This window comes from Capsicum annuum, chromosome 2 (genome assembly GCF_002878395.1).
Source record: "Capsicum annuum cultivar UCD-10X-F1 chromosome 2, UCD10Xv1.1, whole genome shotgun sequence".
NCBI classification, from domain to species: Eukaryota; Viridiplantae; Streptophyta; class Magnoliopsida; order Solanales; family Solanaceae; genus Capsicum; species Capsicum annuum.
In genome coordinates, this window is record NC_061112.1 from 40394546 (window position 1) to 40403445 (window position 8900).

At 34.4% G+C, this 8900-nt stretch overlaps 1 pseudogene; it reads left to right on the forward strand.

Moving 5' to 3' along the window:
* The first annotated feature begins 1283 nt into the window (after positions 1 to 1283).
* On the forward strand, positions 1284 to 8544 carry LOC107857834 (annotated as a pseudogene).
* Positions 8545 to 8900: the final 356 nt, after the last annotated feature.

Sequence of the window (8900 nt, forward strand, 5' to 3'; positions counted from 1 at the left end):
TAGTTCTCTATATCCTAAGTCATCTGATTATCAACACTTTTAGATTGATACTGGGTTTAGGGCACAAGGTGTCTAGTTGTAGGCTAGTGGAGCCTAGTCAGCCCTATCTTATCCCTCTTGTCATTTTTATGGGAAGGCGCATCATGGAGTTTGTGAAGAGAGGATAAATAAGTGCTTTAATTATGGCCAACTTGGTTACGTACAATAAGATTGTCCCTCAACCAAGGTAGCCATGGAAGCTAATAAGATCCTTATTGCTACACTTTCAGCTTTTGTGCCAAAGGGTGCGACATTTGGTTCCAGTACTATTTGGAATCATCTATTTTCTTTTGCTACCCTTTAGGAATCTAAGGCTTCTCCTGATGTTATAACCGATACATTATAACTTTTCTCTCATAATGTGTATTGTTTACTTGATTTGGGTTCTACCCTTTCTTATGTAACCCCTTATGTGGTTGTGCAATTTGGTTTTGGTCTTCGAGTCTATTTTTGAGCCCTTTTCTATATCTACTCTAGTGGGTGTTTTTATTGTGTCTAGAAGAGTTTATATGGGGTTGTGTGGTCTCTATCTTTCATAGGGAGACATTGGTGGATCTTATAAAGTTGGATATGTTTGACTTTGATGTGATCTTAGTGATTGATTGGATTCATTCTTTCTATGCTTCTCTAGATTTTTGGTCCCATAAGGTCAATTCCCAATTCTCGAATGAACTAGTGATGAGTAGAAAGGGACTTCTTTAGTGCCCAAAGGGAGGTTCATCTCTTATCTTAGAGCCCAAAAGTTGATTTCCTAGGGTGTCTTTATTATTTGGTTTGGGTAAAAGATTCTTGCTCGAATGATCCCTCTTTGAAATCCGTTCCTATGGCTAATGAGTTTCCTAAGGTCTTTTCTGATAATTTTTCCAAAATTCCACTTGATAGGGAAATAGACTTTTGGATTGATCTTTTATGCGATACCTGTCCTATCTCTATTCCTCCTTATAGAATGGCTTCAGTTGAATTGAAGGAGATAAAAGAGCAATTAAAGGTTATGACCTATGATTCTAGGAAGATCAAAGTTTATCAGAAGAATTACCCGACCATGACTTAGAATTATTGGCTGTGGTTTTTTCTTTCAAGATTTGTTATCACTTTTTGTATAGGATTCATATGGATATCTTTTCAGATTGTAAGAGCTTGTAGCACGTGTTCACCAAAAGAAGTTGAGTCTAAGGCAAATAAGATGGCTTGAGTTGCTCAAGGATTATGATATAAGTCTTTATTTTCATCCAGATAAAACTAATATGGTTTTTGATGCTCTTAGCAGGTTGTCCATGGGAAGCTTACCTCATATAGATAAGGAGAAACAAGGCCTGGTGATTGATATTCATCGGTTGAAAAATCTTGGAGTTCGTATTTCTGATTATAAGAATGGAGGTGTGATTGCTTATGAAGTGGTGAAGTCATCTCTTGGTTTTGAGGTGAAGGAGAAACGGGTTTTGGGATTCTATCTTGATGTTAATTAAGAATGATGTAGGTCAGCAGAGAGTTATAGCTTTTGAGATTGGTGGTGACGGTATCTTGAGGTACTAAGGTAGATTATGTGTTCCTGTTATTGATGGGCGGAGAGAAATGATCTTGGCTTAGGCTTATAAGTCAAGGTATACATTTCATCCTGGTTCGATGAAGATTTATTACGATTTGAAGGAGATCTATTATTGGAATAACATAAAGCGAGATATGGCCTATTTGGTGGCTAAGTACATGGTTTGTCAACAAGAAAAGGTGGAGCACTTGAGGCCTAGTGGGTAATCTCAAGAGATTGAGTTTCCCATGTAGAAATAAGAGGTGATCACTATAGACTTTGTTATAGGTCTTTTGCAGTCTCATAATCAGTCTGATTTGATTTGGGTCATCGTGAATAGGATGACTAAATCTGCTCATTTCTTTCCAGTGAGGACTAACTACTCTGGAGAGTATTGTGCAAAGTTGTTCATTCAGAAGATTGTCATGTTTCATGGTATGCCTGATTCTATTATTCCAGAAAGAGGTATATAGTTCTCTTCTCACTTTTGGAATGTATTCTAGAGAGGTTTGGGGACTTAGGTGAACCTTAACACTACTTTCCACCCTCAGACGGATGAACAAGCGAAGAGGAATACTTAGACTTTGAAGATATGCTAAGGGCTTGTGTGATTAACTTTGATGGTAGTTGGGTTAATCACTTGCCTCTCATTGTGTTTTCTTATAATAACATCTATCTTTCTAGTATCTAGATGGATTCGGTTGATGCTTTGAATGGTAGGAGATGTTATTCTCTTACTGGGTGGTTTGAGGTTAGGGATATTAGATTGTTTGGCCCTGACTTGGTTTATCAGGACATGGAGAAATTGAAGGTGATCAGGGATAGGCTTAAGGCCATAAAAAATTTCCAAAAGTCCTATGCATATGTGAGATAAAAAGAGTTGGAATTTGATTTAGGTGATTAGGTTTCCTTGAAGGTGTCTCCTAAGAAGGGAGTGATGAGATTTGGGAAGAAGAGAAAACTCGGTCCCCTTTATGTTGGCCCATATTTGACCTTAAGAAGAGTTGGGAATGTTACTTATGAACTAGAATTGCCTGCAAGTTTGGGTTCCATTCACCCCGTATTTCATGTATTAATGTTGAAGAATTTTATGGGTGATCCTTCGTTGGTTGTTCCTATTAAAAGTGTTGGTGTGATGAATTCATTGTCTTATGAGAAAGTCCTGGTTGAGATTTTGGATAGACAAGTTGGTAAGTTGAGGACCAAGGATATGGCTTAGGTAAAGGTCCTTTGGAGAAATGAAAAGGTAAAGAAGCTACTTGGGAAGCTGAAGAGGATATGAAGGTTAAGTACCAATTCTTGTTCATGTGTCACATGAAAGTGCTTAAGGAAATGGAGTGTCACACGAAAGTGCTTAAGGTATGAATTCCATTTCCTTTGATTATTTTTTGAGTTGGTCATTTGATTTTTGTGTATTCCCGCTATTCTCGTTCTAAAAGTGTCCTAACTAATCATTATGGGACAAATGATCCTAAGGAGGGATAATATAACACCCTTAAAAATTCATTTTATTTTTTTACCTTTGAGTGTTTGAAACATTGATTTTTGACTTGAATTATGTTTAGTATGTTAATAGGGTGTCTCGAAAGAATTTTAGAATTTTCGAAGGGGGTTCGGGGGTATTTTAGAATACTAAGGAGGTAAGCCTCCACCTTTTGGTGTGCTACAAAGGTTACCCTTCGCGATATTGGCGTGTCACGAAGGCAGTGTGCCTCTGCGATATTGTCGTGTCACAGAGGATAATATCTGTGATATGTAGCATGGCACGGAGGATAGTCTCCATGATAAAGTCATGCCATGCTGATGTTTTAAATTCATGTGATTTTTGTTCTATTTAGTTGGGATGAGGGGTTTTGGGGTCTTTTCACTTATGTGCGACCCTTACACATAAAGTAGACTTATTTTATTAGTTTTTCTAAGATTAATTGCTCCCTTTCACTCTCAAACTCAAAATCCAAGAAAAACTCAAGAATTTCATGGAGGATTTATCATCCTAGTTTTAAGCTCCAAATTGCTTTCAAATTCTTGTGTGTCTAAGGCATGTTTCTCTTCCCTAAATTGATTTTATGTAAAAGTATACATTTAATTATTATCCATATGGTTCCATTTTTGGAGTTTGAATATGGGTTAAGGTGTTTGGAATGATTATTGCATGACTTGGATTCCCATAGTTTTGAATTGATTATTTATACTATATTTTCATGAATTTGAACTATTTAAATGTATGGATGTGGGAATTAGAATGAGGAACATGGGTTTCTCAAACTTAATGGTTTAATGTTTGGAATTGGCTTTAACCTCAACCCAATTTGTGAAATTTTAATTTGAGACATGGATATATGCATAAATTATTTCACTTGTGTAACCTTACATTGCATAAAAGGTTAATGGAACATAAATTGACCCTAAAAATTCCCTTGTTGTCATGAATTGATTTTGAATTGGGACCTTTGAGTTTAGTTGGCTAAACGGGCTGAGTCCTACTTGGCTAAATATTTTGAAGTCATATTAGTTGATGGGTTAGAGTCCCAGTTGGCTAAATGGGTCGGTGTCCTATTGGTTGATGGGTTAGAGTCCCAGTTGGCTAAATGGGTTGGAGTCCTATTGGCTGATGGGTTAGAGTCCTAGTTGGCTAAATAGTTTGGTTTGACTTGATGACATTGGCTCGAAAGCTTGTTTATTTGGTATGACGATACCATTTGGCAAATTCACTAATGGATGACTCCTTGTTTAATGAATGAGAATGTGTAAATGTTTTAATTAGGCTTTAAAGGGATTGTGTACCGAAGCCATAAAGGTGGAGGTCCCGAGGGACTAATACTGGAAACTCACGTTTGCCAGTGTGAAGGTTGGTCTTGATAACCGTGTCCATGTGTCACACTTGATATTTATTTTAGGGGATTGTTGGTTTCCCTGATGGCTTTAGCTTTCCCTCATTTTTATTTATTTTTTGCGGTTAACACACACTAGGGCCCTTTCGGTGGGGGGAACCGGACCCATATAGCTCGTGGGTGCCTTTATGATGGTTGAAGCTACATAATCCAGGATAATGTTTTAACTCTCATGCTAAACCTTGTTCTCTTTTCCAGCATCTTATATCCATATATGTATATGATTGTGTGCATGGATGATTTTGGACTGATTTGATCATGGCATTATTGAATCATTATTCCTTGAGTTACATGCTAGCGCTTACCCTGCTAACCATCTTCGAATGTTTTATCCCCATGCGATGCAGTTATCAAAGACACTTCTATTTTTTCTGTGCAGTGATAGGTGATTCTTGGATTATTCGTGTGTCAGCTTGAAGCGGTGAGCTTCCTTCTTCCAAAAGGCCTGATACTTCTTGGTGTAGTTTCTGCCATAGGATGATGTTGGGGGCATGCCCCAACCTAGGATGATGTTGGTTTCTTAGAGGCTTTATGAATTACTATGGATTAGGATAGTTGTGGGATTCTTAGTTCCTTTTTGATCTATCTGCTCTTCTTGCTCTTGTCTATTTGGATTTCTCCAGTTGTCATATATGAATTGTGTTCTATTTGACCAGGCAAAGAGAGTGGTCTCTGGTCCTCAACAAACTTGAGATACCCGTCACGTCAGGCCTTGGTTCTGATCGTGACAAGGAACTTTTATCTTGACAAGTTAAATTGATCTATAACATATAACTTTCCATCTCTAATTAATATGTAACCTAAAGATAGAGTGATAATCCATTCATATTAGGGTTAAAATTGAACTGAAAGTTGATCTATATATGTAACTTCTGAAATGTTATTCTTAAATCTCAAACAGAGAATTTTTGTAGGTCGGTCTAGCACAAAGAGAGAAATAGATACAAATGTTAAGTGTTTTTCATAGCCAGCTATTTAATTAGAAGGACGTGTTAGTGGAGAGTTAATTTGAAAAAATCTAACCTTAAATCTCCTATGCAAAAAATAGTCAAGTCGTAAAAAAAAAGAAGTAAATGAAAAAATAAGGAAAATTATTTGATAGTAATAAACAATGACGATTTTAGCATCCAAGATATTTATCTCATATGACACCACAAAAAAGAAAGTGATTACTTTATTTAAAATTTTAATTATCTAATTTTTTAAAATTCATTTACATTTGTTAAAAAAACACCAAGAACAAATCAAAGTGTCTAGAGCCTTTTTTTAGTGGTACATGGAAGAGTTAGCCAAAAAGTCAACCAAACTCTTATGGACATTTGAACACTAAGGACCAGTTTGGTAGAATGTAATAATTAAAATATTCCTAGTATTAAAATTTAATTCAACCAAATATCATATTTGGTTGATAAATTTAACTTAAACACACCTAATACAAACTTAATACACTATAGGAGATCTTATCTTATGCAAAGAAAATCATGGGATTATTAATATCAGGTTTAACAATACATGAACAAGACAATGAAATAACTAAATTACTCCTCAATTTCTTTATACAGTCTATAGAAATTACTTTTTCCATTTTAAATCTCGTCTCTACTAGTTCGGTTGTATGCTACATTATATTTGGCCAGCTTCCTTTTGCTATCCCTAGGTGCAGATTAATAACGATTATATTTTGTCAGCCTCCTAATTTTTTTGCTTCTTTAGTGAAAAACTAATGAGCATGAACACATAGTCAAACTTTTAATTCAATTTTTTACTTTTCAAACAAAGTGAAAAGGATGATTTGAACAATTCATATTTTTATTTTTAACTTGTCAATTTAAATGAAATAGAATGTCTGACAAAAATTCAAGGGCATAATTGTAGAGAATGTTTTTGTAGAGTTTTAAACGAAAGACAATATATTGTATATATAGTTTTTAACACAATGAACCAAATACTAGATAAAAAATAATCCTGGCATTAAAAATCCCTGTATTAGTAATTCATACATCACTAATTGTTATATTACTAATCCCAGCATAACTTGTTATCGTACCAAACAACCCCTTAAAAGATAGTCATATACCCACTTTTAACGACACCATCATTCCAAGTTCTAATCCTAGCACTTCTAGCCCAAAGATTTTAACTAGTACAAAAAAACCCTTACCCCATTATGCTTTTAAAAATACAAAATAGCCCCACCCAATCATCACGAATAAATAACCTAATTAAATTTTCAAAAATAAAAAATCTTATTTAGATCAAAACCCCCGATCCTTTATTCCCTCCAAAAACACACATTTTCTTATGCCATAAAAATCAAATTTGAGACAAATTACGATATTTTTTAATAAAAGACAATACTCTTTCATTGTTAAAAGTTGAAATCCACTACTGTTAACTTGAATCATTCAAAATCTATCATCTCTCCAGCAAATAGATTTTGAAGTTGTTTTCTTCCTTGTTGTGTAATCTTTCATTTTTCAGCTCATTTAGCTACATTAGATGGTATTTTTCAGTGTATAAATATAATATTAAATCAGTATCCATTGCAGTAGGTATGATCATTATTGGTAAGCTCCAATTTTATATCATTTTTATCCGGCGAATTTCTGTTACATTTATCAACGACTACAGTCCATTATTTATCAAAATCCTAGTAGAGGCATCAATTCTTGTTAGTATATGATGTCTATTGTAGAACATATTCTTGCTTCTAGAGATTATATAAAGGAATGGGAGAAGACTTCAAATTGCTGGAATTGAAAATCTTGAACCACAGTTACAATTCCAATTGCCCTACGTTGCAATAGTTTGTATAACGACATGACTGCAAGTGTTATAAAGAGTGGAGAGTTATCTTATGATTCAAGCGAGGTTAGCATTATGTAACGACATGAATTTATAAATATTTCTATTTGTATGTGTTTTTACTATTTTTTCCTTTCTTGTAATTGTTACATGTTGATTTTAAAGTCTGAGGCACGTTTCCTGATGCAATCAAAAATAATTTGTGTGAGATTATATTTTTAGAGGTTTGAGGAGCCATATAGTTTCAATATATATTTACTGTTCTATGTATCGGATGACAAAGCAAACTGTGCCAACAGATCCGGTTAGTACTAAGTTGGTTCTATTTTGAGGCCTTTATACCTTATTTCGGCCCTTCATTTGAAAAATAGTAAAATAGAGTTGTGATGTTTAATTTACTGATAACAACCCTTTTTTAAATATTTGACATCTTCATTAAATTCGAAACATCAAATTTAAGCTGGTAACCTATATGATTTGTCTCTGAGGGGTCCCGATCAAATTTTGAGGAGGATCCGATCGGAGCTTGGTAGGCTTGGACCAAAATCAACATTTCTTGACATCTGGCGCTACCACTTAAGTGTCCAAGGTCCATTAAACAGAAACCTTTTTAGCGGCCCAAGACAACTATAAGTAGTTAATAAAAATAACTATGTGTACACTGGTGTTTGGGATCGAGTTCAAATTGCATATAGCCTTTCTAAAGATTTGGGTTTCCTAGGATTTTGAGTTGGTGTCATTTATTCCAACATTAATATGATTGTCTCCGAAGCCATAAAAATGTTCAGTTTCGGATTAATTTCATCTCAAACTCAGTACCTTCATTCCATTATGCTATTAGACAAGAAATTCATGAAAAAGTATGTGCCCGAAAATCAAAAGAGGCTCAAGAAATGTCATTAAATGCTAGTTTAAGGTCTTAAAAAAATTGGGATCAGCTTCCTTTCGAGCAATACTAGATTGTTTTGTTGGATCGACATAAAACACCTCCTAAGTTCAAACACATTTTATGGAGAAATGGAATTATGGAAAAAAATAGTCTACAATGTTGAGCTAAATATTTTACCTAGATCGTCATGCCATTATATGTAACTGAACTGATTTCGTGTAAGTTCCGCTAACATGTCTGAAGATACCATAAACATCGCCATACAATGCCTTAATGCTTTTGTTGATTCAAGGGATATCAATGACATACAAAATCATGAACATTCTAATAAGATGAAGTCATTTTCCAAGTCGGTTTTTCGACTATCATTCAATGAACATCAAGGAGAAAGATAGTCTAGCCATTTTGAAACTCACTAAATATTTGTGCACAGGATTTTTTTTTTAATTTGAGTCTCCTAAATTTTTTGTAGCATTATATATAAATTCTTTTTAATTTTAGAAGGGCACTCCATCTATATGATGGGAAGAGAAGTACTTTTCTATCATACATATTGTAGTCAATCTAATTATCAACTCTTCATAAATATTCAATCAATTCTGCTACCTCACATTTTTTCTAAGATATTCTTCGCTTAATGAAATAGTGTTTCCTTTTTTAATTAAGGCTACATTTTTTGTATTTTATTGATCGAAAAAGGTGTATAAAAGAGGAGGAAAACTCTTGATAAGTGTTTTGAAAGGCTGGACGT